General features: G+C 43.2%; 1 protein-coding gene and 1 long non-coding RNA gene across 2 annotated transcripts in view; one reads left to right on the top strand and one right to left on the bottom strand.

Moving 5' to 3' along the window:
- The window catches only part of LOC140457997 (uncharacterized), a 72,522-nt gene extending 59,783 nt beyond the window's left edge, over positions 1-12,739 (bottom strand). Inside the window, exon 1 of the long non-coding RNA XR_011953429.1 lies at positions 12,665-12,739. This is a non-coding gene — a long non-coding RNA (uncharacterized lncRNA). The remainder of the gene's footprint in view (positions 1-12,664) is intronic.
- Positions 12,443-21,051, top strand: part of LOC140457996 (monocarboxylate transporter 2-like) — a 196,606-nt gene continuing 187,997 nt past the window's right edge. Inside the window, exon 1 of the mRNA XM_072551924.1 lies at positions 12,443-12,520. The gene's annotated coding sequence lies outside the window, so the exon portion shown is untranslated. The remainder of the gene's footprint in view (positions 12,521-21,051) is intronic.

Below are 21,051 nucleotides of genomic sequence, written 5' to 3'. Positions count from 1 at the left end.
ATCACTTCTTCAGTTGAGTCAGTAGCAAAATGCACAATTTAATTCATGCTACAGAAAATTAAACAATAGAAAAATATCCCTGGCAGATTAAAAATGAAAGACAGTGGAAGGTGGCCTTGCTAAACATTCTTTCATAGACAAGATAGATAAGAATTTCTTGACAAAAAGTAGATTATTGTCAAACTAGATCGACTTCTATCAACTGCAAAGTACATTGACAATGAAGATATTGATTAATCCAGCAACTAATCTCTTTCAGTTAACATTTAATGTGAGAAAGGACTTGGTGGTGGTCAACTTTGTGAATCATGGAGTTGAGTATTTATTGTCCCCAGCACAGAACAAGCTCTTTGTGCTTGGTACTGATTCTCCACTAAGGTAAAAACAATCACTGCAGATACTGGAAACCAGATTCTGGATTAGTGGTGCTGGAAGAGCACAGCAGTTCAGGCAGCATCCAGGTAGCTTCGAAATCGACGTTTCGGGCAAAAGCCCTTCATCAGGAATAAAGCTTTATTCGATTTCGAAGCTACTTGGATGCTGCCTGAACTGCTGTGCTCTTCCAGCACCACTAATCCAGATCCTCCACTATGTCAATTGTTATTTTCTATTGAGTTCTAGAATCAGAGAATCCTGGAATTCCTTCTCTAAGGGCATTGTGCGTCAACCTACAGCAGATGGACGGCAGCCGTTCAAGAAGACAGCTCACCTCCCCACCTTCTCAAGGGGCAACTAGAGATGGGTAATAAATGCTGGGCCCAGCCAGTGACACCCATATCCCACAGATGATTTTTTTTAATGCAGCGCAGATGAGGCCCTCTGGTCCATGCACAAAATAACGTTCCCTACCTGCACTCTTGCTACTTTCCAGCACTTGGTCCATAGCTCTGAATGTTAGATACGCCAAGAGCTCATTCAAGTTCTTGTTAAAACTGTGAGGCTTCCTACCCCAACTACACCCACAGTCAGTGCATTCCAGACTCCTACCATCCTCTGGAGGGTGAGAAGTTAATTTCCTCAAATCCCCTCCAAAACTCCTGCCTTTAACCTTAAAATGATGCCCCCTCATTTTTGACCCTTCAACTAAGGGAATAGTCCTTTCTGTTCATCCCGCCCATGCCCCTCATGCCCTTATACATCTTAGCCTACCCTGCGCCAAGGAAAACAAACCAAGCTTATCCACTCTCTCTTCATCGCTGGAATGCTCCATCCCAGATAACATCCTGGTGAATCTCCCTTGCATCCCCTCCAGCGCAATCACATCTTTCCTACAATGTGGTGATCAGAAGTGCATACAGTGCTCCAGCTGTGGCCTAACCAAAGTTCTGTACAGATCAACATAACCTCTTATAATCAATGATAGAAAAATACAGGTATCCCATATGACTTTGTAACCTATTCACCTGTCCTGCCACCTTCATGGATCTGTGAACAAGCATAGAACATAGAATATAGAACAGTACAGCACATCAACCCATGATGTTATGAAGAAAACAATACCAAATTAAACCAATTCCTTCCACCTGCTCTTGGTTCATATCCCTCCATTCCTTGTATATTCAAGTGCTTATCTATAAGTCCCTTAAACGCCCCTATGGTATCTCCATCACCACCCCTGACAGCACATTCCAGACTCCTACCACTATCTGTGCAAAAAAAACTTGCTCCTCATGTCTTCTTTGAACTTTCCCCTCTCAGCCTAAATGCATGCCTGCTGGTGAGAGACACCTGAAGATGCCTCTGACTTTCCTAGCGTTCCTGTCATCGGAAAACAGCGGTAATACTTTTAACTTCAAGTCAAGTAAAAGTGACAGTGAAATAAGTTTCTAAAAAGAATCCAAACTATCGCTCTGTGAACTTCAGTGGAAAGAAATCAACCACAGTAAAAAAAAATCAGCTGCTTATTTGCTTTGAGGCTATGTTGCATTCTGATGGAGATTAATTGCATCCTCATACACTCAAAGTTGCCTGTTAATCCTAAACATGAAATATATCATTATTTAGGGACTGACTCCCAAAGTGTTATTTTCTGAATTAATACCAAGTTGGCTTATTTTAAAACTAAAAAGACTGATTGTTGGAAGACTAGAAAACGGAAGTAGAGGAAGAAAGGAATGGGGTAATTGGAGTGAAAAGCAAAACTTACATTTCGCAGAATCTCTCTAGTGTGCATGCAGGTCATTTAGCCCATTGAGTCCAAACCGCCCCTCTGAAAAGCACCTCGCCCAGACCAATGCACTCCCCCTTCCATCCTATCCCTGTAACCCTGCATTTTCCTTGGCAAATCTACCTAACCTGCACATCTTTGCATTATGGGAGGAAACCAGAGCACCTGGAGAAAACCCACACAGACACAGAGAGAATGTGCAAACTCCACACAGAGTCGCCCGAGGCTGGAATCAAACCCAGGTCCCAGGTGCTATGAGGCAACATTGCTGCCGATATAGTACATTTTTGCCTCAGGATATTATGAAAACTGTTTGTATTCAGTTAAGTATAATCAGTTCTTCCACAATGGTTGTGTTATGGTGCAGTCCTGCATTATAGAAAAATTGTGCTTTAGAAACAGTGCTTAAAGGGTTGGTAATGTAATCGCGTTACAGCCAACACATGTTTTAGAAGTTCGCACAGTACTGTCGTATTGTCAGAAATTTCCCAACTAATTCCCTCCCTAAAGACATTGTGGGTCTACCTACAGCACATGGACTGCAGTGATTCAAGAAGGCAGCTCACTATCATCTTCTCAAGGGCAACTAGAAATGGGCAATAAATCGTAGACCAGCCAATGAGTGAATTTAAGAAAAAAATTACATTTCAATGTGGCTTTTTAAAATGTGTCCGCAGGATGTGGACGTCACTGATCAGAACAGTATTTATTGTCCATCTTTAATTGCCCAGAGGGTAGGTAAGATTCAACCATATTGCTGTGGGTGTGGAGTCACCTGTAGGCCAAGCGAGGCTGACGTATTTAAAACATGAAAGAACTGTGGATGCTGGAAATCAGAAACAAAAACAGAAGTTGCTGGAAAAGCTCAGCAGGTCTGGCAGCATCTGTGGAGAGAAATCAGAATTAATGTTTCAGGAGTGGTGGCCCTTCCTCAAGCTGAGGTATTTCCCTCCCTGAAGGGACCAGCTGGGCTTCCCCTGACAATCAGCAAGAGTTTCATGGTCATTATTAGACTCTTATTCCCAGATTTTTATTGAACTCAAATTCTGCCATAGCAGGATTTGAACCTGGTTACTAGATTAATAGTCTAGTGATAACACCATTAGACCATCACAGCCCCTGAAGCTACAATAGATTTTTTTTTCCTTCTTTGGGGCAAATTTCTGCTGTGCCCCCCGAATTATCCTCAGAAACTCCAGCAATTGCTGTTCCACCATCATCCCTGCTTGGCTCCCCTTCCAATCAACTCTGGCCAGGTCCTCCCTCCTGTCTTTGTAGTTACTTTTACTCAATTGTACCATTACATTCCAGTTTCTCCCCCTCAAACTGCAGGAGTTCTTTCAGTTTAAGCCTCCTAATCAAGTCTGACTTATTACACGTCACCAAATCCAGAATTGCCTGTTCCCTAGTGGGGTCTCCCACAAGCTGCTCCAAACAGCTGTCTTGTAGACATTCCAGAATTCCTTTTCTTGAGAATCTGCTGCCAACCTGATTTTCCCAGTCCATCTGTATATTGAAGTCCCCTGTGATTATTGTACTAGTGTCCCCCTTATATGCTTTTTCTTTCTTTGGCTTTATTGACTACCCCATTTCCTGATTACTGCAAGGACTCCCATCAGGGCCATTTTTCCTTTGCAGTTCCTCAACTGTACCCACATAGATTCTATGTCTGCCGACTCTATATCCCTTCTCAATGTGAATTTAATTTCACTTCTTACTAACAATCCAACCCCACACCGCTGCCTGTCCTTTTGATAGGACATGTGCCCTTGGGTATTAGTTCCCAGCCCCTGATCCCCTTGCAGCCATGTCTCTGTGATACCCACAACATCTTACCTACCAATTTCAATCGACACTACAATTTCATTTACCTTATTTTGTACACTGCCTGCATTTAAGTACAACACCCTTAATCCGGCATTGACTGCTCCCCTTCTCACAGCTGTCCCCTTATCTGCTGCGCCTGAAGTTAAATTCCTGACCCCTTCCATACTTTCTGTCTTATTACTTGTTTTGGAAACTTGGACAGCCTTCACTGAGCCCTCTCCCTCCCTTTAACTTTTTCCATCATTTGCCATGCAACTGAACCCAACATCCACCCCCGCCCCCTACTATTTAGCTTTAAGCCCTATCCACAGCCTTTGTTATGCGATTCACTGGGACTCTGGTCCCAGATTGATTCAGGTAGAGCCCAATCCACTGGAACAGCTCTCTCCTTCCCCAGTACTGGTGCCAGTGTCCCAGGATTTCAAAGGCACTTCTCCCTCACCAATCTTTGAGCTACATATTTACATCTTTAATCTGGTTAACCCTGTGCCAATTTGCTCATGGCTCAGGTAGTAATCCGGAGATTATTACCTTTTTGGTTCCACTTTTTAATTTAGCCCCTAGTTACCCATATTCCCTCAGCAAAACCTCCAATCTCTTTTTACCAACACAGCTGGATTGTTCCCCTCCACTCCAAGTTGCTCTGCAGCCCAGATGAGATGCCCCGAACCTGGGCACCAGGCAGACAATACAGCCTTCAGCACTCTCGATCCTGGTCACAGAGAATGGTGTCCATTCCTCAGGCTATACTATCTCCAATTACAGCTACCTCTCTCTTTTCTCTCCTTTCCTGAATGGCTCCCTGTACCATGCTGCGATGGTCCAATTGCTCATCCTCCCTAGGCTCCCACTCTCATCCACACAGGAAGTAAGAATCTCAAACCTGTTCGACAAGCTCAAGAGCTGAGGCTTCTTCATCATTACCTCCTGGATCCTTCTACCTGCCTCACTGGTAGTCACACCATCCTGTCACTGACCATTCAACAAATGTAAGGTGGTTAATCCAAAGGGTGTAACTGCTTCCTGAAACATAGCATCCAGGTAACTCTCCCCCTCCCTGATGTGTTACACTGTTTGAAGCTCAGATTCCAGCTCATTGACTCTGAGCCGGAGTTCCTCAAACAACCAACACTTGCTCCTGATATGGTCAGTATGAGCCACAATGGCGTCCACCAGCTCCCACACCATGCAGTTGCAACACATCACCTGGCCCAGCATCTCTATTTTATTTACTTAGTTTTGAATTTGAATTCTAAAAATGTTGTACTCTTCTTTTCATTTTTAGCCTGAAAATATTTCCCCTCTTTACCTTCACTCTAAAAATAACAGAAAACAAATTAGAAGCTATCTTCAAATAATTAATTTTTCATTTACTGGGGATGTCACTCTTTTGTACTGGCTCCTTGATTCTGGGCTTCAATTTAAAAAAAAATACTCTACAAACTGCTGACCAAAATAGAAACAAGCAAAAAAGCACCTTTTCCCCTCTACACCGAATTTCCTAGTTGCACTTGGGCTGTGTCTCACTCTGGATATGGTCTCTCCCTGCTGGCTGTGCAAAGTTTACTCAAAGATCTAATGTCTTTCACAGTCAGTGAATCCCCTTTGAGATATAATTGCTGTTGTTAAGCGCATTTTGGCTGGTCTATTTGTCTGCATTTTAAGGTCTCACAAACAACAACGAGAAAAATCTCCAGATAATCTGCTTTGGTGAGGCTTTTCGAGAGATAAATACAGTCTATCTCCTCTGCTCCTTGAATAATGTAAAGGGAGTTCTTACTCCCACCTGAACAGGTCGAATGGGCTTTTGTTAATATGATAAATGACAGACATCACCTCTACCATTTCACTGTTACTGCAATGATGAAGTGAAGGGACAGAATAGATCACATGATGAAATCCTGGAGTGAGATATGACTCTGTGACTGTCCAAATCAGAAGTAAAAGTACTGCCTTCAAGACAAGCTAAAAGCCTTAGCTACAAGTGTGTCAATTTGGCTTGGTTTGAGGATTAGAATTAAAGGATCATAAGAATCAGAACAGAAGTAGGAAATTCAGCCCATCACACTTGTTCTACTCTACAACAAGATCATGGCTGTGGTTTCACCTCCACTTTCCTGCCCAACTCCTATAACTCCCTTCTCTATTAAGCAAATTGCTAACCCAACCTTTGATGACGCAGTTTCCATTGCCCACTGGAGAATGAATTCCATTGGCTAACGACAGCAGTATGGAAGCAGCACTCAGTCTCACCTTGAGTCTTAAGCTCTCAAGGGGTTTCTTTCCCAGCTGAGGCCTGGTTCAGGGAGCCAATAAAGCCTTCAAGCACAACAACGTCTCTACTTCCTCAGGAGGCTAAGGAAATTTGGGATGCTCACAAAGATGCTATCAATTTTATAGATGCACCATAGAAAGCATCTATCCAGATGCATCACAGCTTGGTATGTTAACTGCTCTGCCCAAAACTACACAGTTGTGAACACAGCCCAGTCCATCACACAGATGAGGCTTCCATCTACTGATTCCATCTACACTTCCTTCTGCCTCAGGAGAGCAACTAACAGTTTTAAAGCCTGTACAAACAAATTAAAGAACAGCATCTTCCCGGCTGTTATCAAACTTATGAATAGATCTCTCAAATGTAGATTCTGATCTCTCTCTCTCTGCACCTGCTTCGCAGCTGTAACACTGTACGCCGCACTCTGTTCTGCTCCTGTGATGCACTTTGTGTGATACGACCTGCCTGTGTAGCACGCAAAACAGTTTTTTTCTCTGCATTGCAGGAGGTGATGACCTTGTGGTATTGTTGCTGGCTTGTTAATCCAGAGACCCAGGTAATGTTCTGGGGGACTGGGTTTGAATCCTGCCACAGTAGATGGTGCAACTTGAGTTTTAATAAAAAACAAATCTGGAATTAAAGATCCTAAAGGTGGCCATGAATTGATTGTTGGAAAAACCCCATCTGGTTCACTAATGCCATTTAGGAAAGGAAATTGCTGTCTTTAGCTGGTCTGGTCTACGCGTGTCTCCAGACCCACAGCAACATGAATGACTCTTAAATGGCCCCTGGGCATATTGGGAAAGGACAATAAATGCTGGATAACCAGTGAAGCCCTCATCTGTACATGAATAAAAGAAAATGTGACACCAATATATCAAAATGTCTGGTAGGTATAAAGTTTTCAGGGTGTGGCTGTGGGGTAAAGGGTTAATATAAGTCAGTCAGTGATTTTAAATAATGTTTTGAACTTGACTTAATTAGAGCAGAAGAAGGAAGGTTAGAGAGAATAACTAGAGACAGAAATAGATGATTGTTACTTGGACTGTCGTCAATATATATCTTACCAATAAAGGTTGGAATTACTTTATCATGCCAGCATCCAAATTATTAATAGACTAAAGCATACCAAACTTTAAAGTTAAAACAACATACAAAATTTACCAATCAAACCAGCACTGTGAGAACTGGACACACCAAGACAGACCACTTCATGGCAGTAGCAGCCCCTTCTATGATCACCACAATCCAAAACCAGTCATGCAGTGAATTTTCCAGGTAGGTACCTGCTCCTCGGATGCTGCCTGATCTGCTGTGCTTTTCCAGCACCACTCTAATCTAGACTCTGATCTCCAGCATCTGCAGTCCTCACTTTCACCAAGGGGAATGATCAGGTCATTGACAGTGGCTTTAGCACTTGCTCCTTTAGTAAATTTCCCACCTAGCCATCAGGCTTGAGCTGGTTCATTCTGTTTTGATTGAGTGTGATTTGTGGGTCAGGTTGATGCTGCATTCTGAAGTTTGCTTGGCAATCACGCTCAAGATCTCTCTGAATGCAAGCTACTAGTGGTGTAAGAATAGGCAAGGTGACCAGTCACAGCACTCACAAGAATAAGCAAGATGACCAGCAGTAGCACTCAGGAGAATAGGCAAGATGACCAGCAGTAGCACTCACAGAATAGGCAAGGTGACCAATCACAGCACTGGTGAGAATAGGTTAGCTGACCAGTCACAGCACTCATGAGAATAGGCAAGGAGACCAGCAGTAGCACAGATGAGAATGCAATATACATGTAAGATAAGCATTCCAGATCATCAGCCTTCATGGGAGCACTCTCTCCAATCACACATCATCCATCCCATTCAGTCAAATAAACTCTGTGGTTGGCCAGGGTCAATTAATGGAGGACTATAGCATTAGAACATCCCAAACTATTTTCAGTATCTTCTGGGAGGGTTCTGATAGTCCCTCAAGCTTCCACAGAAAGTTGGAAAGCCCATCTGTAACCCATTATCTGAAAGGTTGTTGAGAGCCGGTTCAATAATGATTTTCAAAAAGGATCTGACATACACTTTAATCTGAAGATATTTACAGAGCTATGAATAAAGAGTAATGGAGTGGAGCTTCATAGACATCGCTTTCCAAGAACTAGCACAGACATGATGATGAAAAACCAAGTCGGTGTGCATCACAATATATTTTTGGGATCAGGTACCATTGCCAGTAAGATATAGTCTGAGTGCTGCCCTGTGTGTTAGCTCATGTAACTTATACCACAAGTTGCAAACTCATTAAGACAGATGTCTTAAAGTTTATTAACAACACTAAGTGTTAACATTATGATAATGTCATATACGTATACATATTAGACCTGTGCTTATTGTACACCTCATCAACATAACTGACTAACTGACCATGTCAAACTAAATCCATTGCATAGCAAGTTTTGAGAAGATTTGTAGCTCAGGTTGAGGTTTTAGATATAGGCTTGCTTGCTGAGCTGAAAGGTTCATTTCCAGACGTTTCATTACCTTACTAGGTAACTTCTTCAGTGGACCTCACACAAAGCAATGCTGAAAATTCCTGCTTTCTATTTATATGTTTGGGTTTCTTTGGGTTGGTGATTGGTTTGTCCAATTTAGTGTTTGTTACAGTCCTTGCATGATATTTTGTAAATGATGTTAGTTTTGCTCATTGTCTGTATAGGGTCTTTCAAGTTCATTCGCCGCTGTTTTAGTGTGTTGGTGGGTTTGTGGACTACCATGATGCCAAGGGGTCTGACTAGTCTGGCAGTCATTTCTGGGATGTCTTTGATGTAGGGGAGAGTGGATAGGGTTTCTGGATGTGTTTTGTCTGCTTGTTTGGGGTTGTTGCTGAGAAATCGGTGGACTGTGTTCATTGGGTACCCATTCTTTTTGAATACATGGTATAGGTGAGTTTCCTCTGTTCTGCGTAGTTCCCCTATGCTGCAGTGTGTGTTGACTTGTTGAAATGAGCAAAACTAACATCATTTACAAAATATAATGCAAGGACTGTAACAAACACTACATTGGACAAACAGGCAGAAAACTAGTCACCAGGATACATGAACACCAACTAGCCACAAAAAGACATGACCCTCTTTCACTAGTATCCTCACATATGGATGAGGAAGGACACCACTTTGACTGGGACAATACATCCATCCTAGGACAAGCCGAACTAAGACACGCACGAGAATTCCTAGAAGCATTCCAACCGGAATTCCAACCGGAACTCTATCAACAAACACATCGAGTTAGACCCCATCTACCACCCCCTAAGAAAAGGAACAGGAAGTGACTTCACCACAGGAAATAATATCACCACAGGAAATGACATCACTAACCCAAAGAAACCCAAACATATAAATAAAAAGCAGGAATATTTGGGAATTGTTTCACATGAGGTCCACTGAAGATGTTACCTAGTAAGGTAACAAAATGTCTGGAAATGAACCTTTCAGCTCAGTGAGCAAACCTACATCCTATATCCATTGCACTTAGAATGGCTGAAGGCTAGGTGTATAGTGACACGGTTGAGCATCACATGTTATGAGTCATCTAACTTTCTCAAAATGAGATCTTGTAGGACCATGATAGTGTCTCTACCTCTAAGCCAAGAATTTCATGTTCAAATCCCATCTGCTACAGAGGTGTCTAGTACCAAGTAAACAGCTATTATAATCCAAGCTCTGCAATGGTAAACAATCACTAAGAGGACAGAGGGAATGCTACAAGGATACTTTGAAAACCTCAATAAATAAATGCACCATGTGGGAATCACTTGCTTTCTAACTCACAAACTGAAGATGAAACATCCACAAAAATACAAATCATTTTGAACATCACTGAGAGGAGCACATCAAGTCATACAGCATGGAAACAGACTCTTCGGTTCAACTCATGCATGTCAATCAGACATCCCAAACTGACCTAGTCCCATTTGCCAGCATTTGGACCATATCCTTCTAAACCCTTCCTTTTAAATGTTGTAATTGTACCCATCTGCACCACTTCCTCTGGCAGCTCATTCCACTCGCACACCACCCTCTGTGTGAAAAATTTGCCCCTTAAGTCCTTTTGATTTCCCTCATGATTTTATAAACCTCTATAAGGTCATCCTCTCAACCTCTGATGCTCCAAGGTAACAAGCCCCAGACTATTCAAAGGGACAACCTCTCCCTTTAACTCAAGCCCTCCAGAGCCAGCAACATCTTGTCAATCTTTTCTGCGCAAGTTTAACAATGTCCTTCCGATAGAAGGACAACCAGAATTGCACATAGTATTCCAAAAGTGGTCTCACTAATATCCTGTACAACCTCAACATGACATCCCAACTCCGATAGAGTCATGGAGATGTACAGCATGGAAACATACCCTTCAGTCCAACACGTCCATGCTGAACAGATATCCTAAATTAATCTAGTCCCATTTGTCAGCATCTGGCTCAGATCCCTCTAAACCCTTCCTATACATATACCCATCCAGATGCCTTTTAAATGCTGCAATTGTACCAGCCTCCACCACTTCCTCTGGCAAGTCATTCCACTCACCCACCATAGGGTGGCATGGTGGCTCAGTGGTTAACAATGCTGCCTCACAGTACTAGGGACCCGGGTTCAATTCCTGCCTCGGGCAACTGTCTGTGTGGAGTTTGCACATTCTCCCTGTGTCTGCGTGGGTTTCCTCCCACAGTCCAAAGATGTGCAGGTTAGGTGAATTAGCCACGCTAGATTGCCTGCAGTGTTAGTTGCATTAATCAGGAGGGAAAGGATCTGCATGGGTTGGTGTGGGCTTGTTGGGCCGAATGGCCCTTTCCACACTGGAGCGAATCTGATCCTCTGCATGCAAAATGTGCCCCTTTGGTCCCTTTTAAATCTTTCCCCTCTCGCCTTAAACCTATGCCTTCTAGTTTTGGACTCCCCTAGCCTGGGGAAAAGACCTTGGCTATCCATGCCCCTCGTGATTATATAAACCTCTAGAAGGCCACCCCTCAGCCTCCAACGCTCCAGGGAAAACAGCCACTTAATCTTCTGACCAAGGAGGAGAAAGTGAGCACTGCAGATGCTGGAGATCAGAGTCAAAGAGGGTGGTGCTGGAAAAGTACAGCAGGTCAGGCAGCATCTGAGGAGCAGGAGAATCGATGTTTCAGGCATTAGCCTTTCATCAGGAATGATGGGCATTCTTGGAAGAGGCTCCACGGTAAGGTTAGAATCAACTCGGAGAAAGTGAGGACTGCAGACGCTGGGGATCAGAGTCGAAGAGTGCGGGGCTGGAAAGGCACAGCCAATCAGGCAGCATCTGAGAGCTCTTCATGAAGAGCTTCTGCTCAAAGCGTCAATTCTCCTGCTCCTCAGATGCTGCCTGACTGGCTGTGCTTTTCCAGCACCACATTCTTTGGCAATGTTCTGACCAACGAGACCAAGCGTGCCAACACCTCCTTCACCACTCTGTGCCAGGTGCAAGAAGCAGAAAGAGGATCTGGAACATCTCACCTGCCTGTCCCAACAAACACTCCAGGGTTGGACTATTCAGCAGGACCCCTCACCCCTCCAGAGTGGAAACAAGCCATCCCTTGACCCCTGAGGAACTGCCAACAAAGCAGAAAGCAGAAGACCAGGTGGAATGGGGAGGGCTTAAAAACAATCTCGCTTTCTTAAAGTTTGCCTTGTCCATAGAACAATAGCAATGACCGCCTCCTGCGCTGAGTTATTTCCTGCAGAGCTGGAGGACAAAACATTTGCTGTTCCTGAGACCGTTGCTGTGTAGCTGCTGAATTGAATGCGTCAGGAGTATTTTTTTGGGAGAACACCAGTAACCTCTGATATGCCTGAGCATGTGCACACATACAAATGAAGCCTTTGCTGGGAAATAAATAAATGTCTCCCCTTCAGACACAGGACGGCTTTGTAGTCGGCGGGCAGACTGTGTGACATTGATAACGCTTCCTTGGAGTTGGAGCTTTCATCATTGAGGGCAGATCCCAGAAAAGGGAGGAGTTGGGTCATGTTGGTGGTGGAAGGAGGAGAGAGAGAGAGAGAGATGGGGAGGAGGGGATGGGGGGGGGGGGGGGAGAGAGAACACAATTGAGGGGAGGGGAAAAAAGTGCCGGGCAGTGGAGGGAGCCATCATCTTTTTAACGTCAACGTTTCTCGTCAGCACATCAATTGGGATAGAGGGATAAGGGGGACGCTGGCGGACATCCTCCTTTGTATAACGCGACACAGGTAAGGGTTGGGAGTGGGGAATGGAGAGAGAGGCAGAGACAGGCAGAGGGAGAGGGGAGATACTGTTAACTTCTGTCTGTCTGGGTACCCCCCCGCCTCTTGCTTCAGGTCCCCTCCGGAGAGGTGGTGAATTTCATCTCCTACCTTGTTAGTATCAGAGAAGGTTAGAGCGCAGCCTGGAAATTCCTACCCCCGCTGCTTCATGTGTGTGTGTGTAGAGGAGACTGGAAATAGACAAATTCAACCCTGGGATAATCCCCTTGCCGTAAACGTACTGTCCCAGATGGGCGCCCGAACCCAGTTCTAAATCCCAATTCTCCTCTTGTGAGACAAAGAGGCATTGACTTTGTGAACCATCTGCTGTTTTACTGCCAGCCTCTGCTCGGGATTAATAATGTGTCTGCGTGGTGTACACACACACACACATTTTATTTCTTTGCATTTTCGCTGTTAAAAGAGAACTTTACATAATTCTGTGGACAATATCCCCTTTAATCGCGTGATACATTCAGGACCGTGTTGCTATTTCTGTGTGTGTGTGTGTGGGTGGGTGGGTGTTTGAAAATGAATGGATGAGGTGAACCCTTACTGTACAGAGGTGTGTGTTATTACAGCTTAGTCCATCCCCACCCTCTGCAGCGTCAGAGTGGGAAGGGCTGCAGCTCTGGGAGCTGGTTTGCTGTTTAGCAGTGAGATCATATCGGTCTATTCCCCTCTTGCATGATATCATTCCACCGCCTGAGCCCACAAGACACAAGCGTGATTGTTGTGCGAGGCGGGTACGGACTGAGTCGATCTTCACACTTGGCACTTCAGATTATTCTCTCCTGCACAAGAAAAGCAGCCAGCATTGTTTAGTTTTCTGTTTAATAAATGTCCATCATCGAGGAGGACTGGTTTTGTAGCATTTGGTTTTGAAAATAAAAGCAGGAATGCTGTAGATCAGAAACAAAAACAAATTGCTGGAAAAGCTCAGCAGGTCTGGCAGCATCTGTGGAGAGAAGTCAGAGTTAACGTTTCAGGTTGAGTAACTCTTGTGACTGTACAAAGTTAAGAATCACACAGCACCAGGTTATAGTCCAACAGGTTTATTTGGAAGCACTAGCTTTTGGAGCGCTGCTTCTTCATCAGGTGGTTATGGAGTACTCCACATTACTCCATCCACCTGATGAAGGAGTGCTTCCAAATAAACCTGTTGGACTATAACCTGGTGTTATATGATTTTTTAACTTGCTGCACCCCAGTCCAACACTGCAACTGCAAATCTATGACTGTAAGAGTCAACCACATTGCCCTGGGTCTAAAGTTACATGCGGACCAGGCTAAGAATTTGTGATAGAACAGGTAAATTTGCCTTCAGGCTACTCTCTTATTAGAGCGAGATGGTCATGTGACCCAAAGCATTAACTCTGATTTCTCTCCACAGACCTGCTGAGCTTTTCGAGCAATCCTAGCAATTTCTGTGCTTTTAGTTTTGAAAGTGGATTGTCCCTCAGTGTCAGGTTAAGACTATTTTGATTGTGAATTCTCCTTCCCCTCACCTTGGCATTCTCCCTCAAATCCAGTTGGCATTGTTTTTTACTGATTCATAAACATATAGAAAATAGGTGCAGGAGTAGGCCATTCGGCCCTTCGAGCCTGCTGCACTATTCAATACGGTCATGGCTGATCATGCAATCTCAGTATCCCACTCCCACTTTCTCCCCACACCCCTTTGTTCCTTTAGCCGCAAGGGCCACGTCCAGCTCCCTCTTGAATTTAATGAGCAAACTGATCCCCAGCAACCTTCTGTGGCAGAGAATTGTTGTAGATGTTGGTGGTTAGGACAATATCTATCATCCATTCCTATTTACCCCAGAGAGCAGTTAGTACCCAGGATGGGGGAGTCCAGGGCATAGGTTTGGGGTGAGAGGGAAAAGATTGAAAAGGGACCTAAGGGGCAACGTTTTCACACAGATGGTGGTGTGTGTATGGAATGAGCTGCCAGAGGAAATGGTGGTGGTTGGTACAATTACAGCATTTAAAAGGTATCTGTATGGGTATATGAATAGGTTGGGTTTAGAGAGATAGGGGCCAAGCGCTGGCAAATGGGACTAGATTAAGTTAGGATATCTGGTCAGCATGGATGCCGCAGGGTCTGTTTCTATGCTGTACAGCTGTATGACTCTATGATTGTAAGAGTCAACCACATTGCCTAGAGTTAGATGTGGGCCAGACTAAGAATATGGGATAGAAAAGCTAAAGTTGCCTTAAGGCTACTCTCTTACTAGAGAGAGCGAGCTTGTGGTGGTTTCACTTGAGGGTCACCACGTGTCAGCAAGGGGAAAGGTTGAGAATGAGTTTCACAGTTACCTCAGCTGGATGTTGGGTTTGAGCCCACATTGTCAGTGTCACCCTGCATCGCAAGTGAGCCATCCAGCCAAGTGAGTTAAGTGGACCCCAATCTGACATGTAGGTTTTACATAAAGGACATTAGTGAACAATTGACAGGGGTTACATGGTCATCATTTGGCTAGTTTCCCAGCTTCGGATGTTTTATTGAAATCAAATTTCATCATCTGCCATGGTGGGGTGCAAATTCATATCCCCAGAACAATTGCCTGGCCCTCTGGATTACTTACAGAGTGACATTACAACATTGCCTCCCCTGTATTATTTACAAATGTTTAATGACTTTGTTGTACTTTCGTAAAAGACAGTAAGATGTATTAGCAGAATTCACTGAGTCTGCCCTGCCATTCGATGAGATCATGGCTAATCTGATAATCCTCAACTCCATGTTCCTGCCCTTTCTCCATAATCCCTTGAATCCAATTCTAATTAAAAATCTATCTTTGGCTTAAAAATGCTGAAATGACCCATCCTCGTCATCCCTCCCCAGGAGAGGATTTCACAGCTTCACTACCATCTGAGAGAAGAAATTTCTCCTTATCCCTGTCTTAAATAGGCGCCCCCTTATTCTGAGATTAAGCCCTCTTGTCGTAGACTCTGTCACAAAGGAAAACAACCTTTCCATATCTGCCCTGACAAATCCTCTAAGTATCTTTCTGTTTCAATAAGGTCACTGCATTTATTTCAATGCAAGGGGCCTAACAGGGAAGGAACATGGGACTGGGATATCATAGCGATTACAGAAACATGGCTCAGGGATGGGCAGGACTGACAGTTTAATGTTCCAGAATACAATTGCTACAGGAAAGATAGAAAGGGAGGCAAGAAAGGAGGGGGAGTGGCATTTTTGATAAGGGATAGCATTACAGCTGCGCTGAGGGAGGATATTTCCGGAAATACATCTAGGGAAGTTATTTGGGTGGAACTTAGAAATAAGAAAGGGATGATCACCTTATTGGGATTGTATTACAGACCCCCTAATAGTCAGAGGGAAATTGAGAAACGTACTTGTAAGGAGATCTCAGCTATCTGTAAGAATAATAGGGTGGTTATGGTAGGGGATTTTAACTTTCCAAACATAGACTGGGACTGCCATAGTGTTAAAGGTTTAGATGGAGAGAATTTCTTAAGTGCAGACAAGACAATTTTCTGATTCACTATGTGGATGTACCTACTAGAGAAGGTGCAAAACTTGACCTACTCTTTGGAAATAAGGCAGGGCAGGTGACTGAGGTGTCAGTGAGGGAGCACTTTGGGGGCAGCAACCATAATTCTATTTGTTTTAAATTAGTGATGGAAAAGGATAGACCAGATCTAAAAGTTGAAGTTCTAAATTAGAGAAAGGCCAATTTTGACGGTATTAGTCAAGAACTTTCGAAAGCTGATTGGAGGCAGACGTTCGCAGATAAAGGGACGGCTGGAATGAGATAACAAGAATCCAGAGAAAGTATATTCCTGTTTGGGTGAAAGGGAAGGCTGGTAGGTATAGGGAATGCTGGATGACTAAAGGAATTGAGGGTTTGGTTAAGAAAAAGAAGGAAGCATATGTCAGGTATAGACAGGATAGATCGAGTGAATCCTTAGAAGAGTATAAAGGAAGTAGGAGTATACTTAAGAGGGAAATCAGGAGGGCAAAAAGGGGACAAGAAATAGCTTTGGCAAATAGAATTAAGGAGAATCCAAAGAGTTTTTCCAAATATATTAAGGACAAAAGGGTAACCAGGGAGAGAATAGGGCCCCTCAAAGATCAGCAAGGTGGTCTTTGTGTGGAGCCATAGAAAATGGGGGAAATACTAAATGAATATTTTGCATCAGTATTTACTGTGGTAAAGGATATGGAAGATATAGACTGTAGGGAAATAGATGGTGACATCTTGCAAAATGTCCAGATTACAGTGGAGGAAGCGCTGGATGTCTTGAAACGGGTAAAGGTGGATAAAACCCTAAGACCTGATCAGGTGTACCCAAGAATTCTGTGGGAAGCTAGAGAAGTGATTGCCGGGCCTCTTGCTGAGATATTTGTATCACCAATAGTCACAGGTAAGGAGCCAGAAGACTGGAGGTTGTCTAATGTGGTGCCACTGTTTAAGAAGGGCGGTAAAAGACAAGCCAGGGAACTATAGACCGGTGAGCCTGACCTCGGTTTTGGGCAAGTTGTTGGAGGGAATCCTGAAGGAAAGGATGTACATGTATTTGAAAAGGCAAGGACTGATTAGGGATAGTCAACATGGCTTTGTGTGTGGGAAATCATGTCTCACAAACTTGATTGAAGAAGTAACTTTTTGAAGAAGTAACAAAGAGGATTGATGAGGGCAGAGCAGTAGATGTGATCTATATGGACTTCAGTAAGGCGTTTGACAAGGTTCCCCATGGGAGACTGATTAGCAAGGTTAGATCTCATGGAATACAGGGAGAACTAGCCATTTGGATACAGAACAGGCTCAAAGGTAGAAGAGAGAGGGTGGTGGTGGAGGGTTGTTTTTCAGATTGGAGGCCTGTGACCAGTGGAGTGCCACAAGGATCTGTGCTGGGCCCTCTACTTTTTGTCATTTACATAAATGATTTGGATGCGAGCATAAGAGGTACAGTTAGTAAGTTTGCAGATAACACCAAAATTGGAGGTGTATTGGACAGCGAAGAGGGTTACCTCAAGATTACAACAGGATCTTGACCAGATGGGCCAATGGGCTGAGAAGTGGCAGATGGAGTTTAATTGAGGTAAATGCAAGGTGCTGCATTTTGGAAAAGCAAATCTTAGCAGGACTTATACACTTAATGGTAAGGTCCTTGGGAGTGTTGCTGAACAAAGAGATCTTGAGATGCAGGTTCATAGCTCCTTGAAAGTGGAGTCACAAGTAGATAGGATAGTGAAGAAGGCGTTTGGTATGCTTTCCTTTATTGGTCAGAGTATTGAGTACAGGAGTTGGGAGGTCATGTTGCAGCTGTATAGGACATTGGTTAGGCCACTGTTGGAATATTGCGTGCCATTCTGGTCTCCTTCCTATCAGAAAGATGTTGTGAAACTTGAAAAGGTTCAGAAAAGATTTACAAAGATGTTGCCAGGGTTGGAGGATTTGAGCTTTAGAGAGAGGCTGAACAGGCTGGGGCTGTTTTCCCTGGAGCATTAGAGGCTGAGGGGTGACCTTATAGAGGTTTACAAAATTATGAGGGGCATGGATAGGGTAAATAGACAAAGTCTTTTCCCTGGGGTGGGGGAGTCCAGAACTAGAGGGCATAGGTTTCAGGTGAGAGGGGAAAGATATAAAAGAGACCTAAGGGGAAACGTTTTCACACAGAGGGTGGTATGTGTATGGAATGAGCTGCCAGAGGAAGTGGTGGAGGCTGGTACAATTGCAACATTTAAGAGGCATTTGGTTGGCTATATGAATAGGAAGGGTTTGGAGGGATATGGGCCGGTTGCAGGCATGTGGGACTAGATTGAGTTATGATATCTGGTCGGCATGGACGGGTTGGACCAAAGTGTTTGTTTCCATGCTGTACGTCTCTATGACTATGACTTTATGACGTAACTGCCAAGTCTTCATGCCTACTCACTTAACCGGGTATATAGCTCTGCAGACTCTTTGTGTCATCCTCACACCTTAACTTCCCACTATTTTTGTGTCATCTGCAAATTTGGCTACAATGCATTCACCTTCCATATTGAAGTTAAAAATCACTCAGCACTAGGTTATAGTCCAACTATAATTTATTTGGAAGCACTAGCTTTCGGAGTGCTGCTCCTTCATCAGGTAGCTAGTGGAGTAGGATCAAAGGACACAGAATGTATAATAAAAGATAGAAATCATTTTATAGCAAATGATCTTTTGCTCTACATTCTGTGTCCTATGATCCTACTCCACTAGCTACCTGATGAAGGAGCAGTGCTCTGAAAGCCAGTGCTTCCAAATAAATTATAGTTGGACTATAGCCTGGTGTTGAGTGATTTTTAACTTTGTCCTCCCCAGTCCAATACTAGCACATCATGGCTTCCACATTGAAGAATAACATATATTGTAAATAATTGTGGCCTCAGCATTGATCCCTTTAGAACTCCACTACTTGCAAGTTGCCATCCTGAAAACGACCCCTTATCTCCACTCTTAATTGTTAGCCAGTCCTCTAATCCATGTTAGTGTACCACCTCCCATCTCATGAGCTCGTTTTATTAAGTAGCCTGAACTGTGGTATCTGACCAAATGCATTCTGAAAATCCAAATATATTAATTTGATTGCTTCCCCTTTATCTATTCTGCTTGTTATCTCCTTAAAGAATTTTAATACATTTGCCAGGCATGATTTCCACTTCACTTAGTCATGCTGCCTCTGATCATATTATGTATTTTTAAATGCTCTGCCATTACATCCTCTCGAATATACCATGACATTTTCCCAATAACAGACACTAAACTAACTGGCCCATAGTTCTTTTTTGTCTCCTTTCCTTTTTAACTAAGGTGTTACATTGATAGTTCTCCAGTCCTCTGAGATTATTCCAAATCAAATGACCAATGTATCTATTACCTCTGTAGCTACTCCCTTTAATATCTAGGATGCATCACAGCAAGTCTAGCCGAGCTTTAATCTATCATTCTATCAGTTTCCCTAGCAATTTCTTTTCTCGTGATTGTTATTGTATTTACTTCCTCTCCCCTCGATTAGTTTGTATCTGTGGAACCCCATTTGTGTCTCCAACTGTACCTAATTTCTTTTTGCCTGTCTTCCAATCCAATCCAAACTACAGTGCAGCTAAACGATAGAAGCTATTTCAATTTAACTCAATTTCAACAACAGCGTACAACAATGCATTTTTGCAGTCAATTCTGACTTTGTGCATAAGAGATTTAATGGCTTTAAAAGTGGTTTGCTGATCAGCCATTTTTATGTAAAGGTCCTTTATTTTTAAAAAGAAAAGGGTCCTAAATATACTCTGATCCATCCAGAACATTTTAGAGCACATCAACTTGTTTCCAGTACTGTTCAAAAATATTTGCTTGTTGCTGGTGTATGATTTTCTGTGTGTTGCATTGCTTTGCAATTATCCACTTTAAATGTTTCAGATCCATAAAGGTAGTGCAACTTTGTAAGATTTTTTAAAAATCTTCAAAAAAGACGGGGTTTAGAAAGTTACAAGCTGTGAGGCTTTTGAAACACCCCTCTAAGTGCAGCTCTGATTTGGATCAAATGCACAAATTGCTGGAGGAGCTCAGCAGGTCTGGCAGCATCTGTTGAGAGGAAAAAAATAGTTAATGTTTCAAGTCCAGTGGCCCTTCTTCTATTGATTTGTGTGGTGTTTAGTAGAAAGTGCTATTCTGTTGGCAGTGTCCAGAGTAGTTTTAATTTAGTTCTGGACAGTTTACTTTTACCAAGTTCATAACCAGCATAAATACTGAAAAAATATCACTGCTCATAAAGTAAAGGTTCACACCCATATAACAACTTTCATAATGGCTGTATGACCCAAAGCGTTCTACAGATCAAGTTTAAAATGTAGCTCCAGTTATAATACAGGCAGCAAACTTCCATATAGCAAGGTCTCTCAAGCCACAGCATGATAATGGCCAGAGAACTTGTCATAATGAAGTTGGTTGAAGTTGATGTCAGCCAGTTGGGTGTTATTGGGGTTGGTTAGCTCAGTTGACTGGATGGTTGGTCTGTGACGCAGTGTAATGCCAATGGCATAGGTTTAATTCATGTACAATGAAGGATTCTCCTGTCAACCACTCCCCTTACTTGAGGCATGGTGATCCTTAGGTTAAATCAGCACCAGTTGCCTCTCTGTAATGTTCATGACATGCTATCAGCAGGAGGTAGAGAATTTGAGGGACAGAAAGGAAAGGTTCTCAGAGAGTTGTAGTGCTGGATATGATCACAGTGAATGAACATCATGTGCGAATACTCAAATCAATATGTTGGCAGACCAAAAGTATTGTTACCATCTGTTGTGGAACAGAGCAACAGCATATTTTTCCCAAGAGACTAATACATATTGAAGCAAAGGGAAAAGCTTTGTTTGTGGAGCAGTGTCTTTTTGTGGGATTATGTCTGTGCAATTATCTCCTGAATGGTTTGATGCAGATGGTTTCTTTAGAATGTTGCTTTGATTGCTAAATCACTGGTCATGGAAAGAGTTCCTCATG

Source organism: Chiloscyllium punctatum, chromosome 32 (assembly GCF_047496795.1).
Source record: "Chiloscyllium punctatum isolate Juve2018m chromosome 32, sChiPun1.3, whole genome shotgun sequence".
Classification (NCBI taxonomy): Eukaryota; Metazoa; Chordata; class Chondrichthyes; order Orectolobiformes; family Hemiscylliidae; genus Chiloscyllium; species Chiloscyllium punctatum.
The sequence above is the reverse complement of the archived record's forward strand: the minus strand, read 5'-3'. Positions and strand labels throughout refer to the sequence as shown.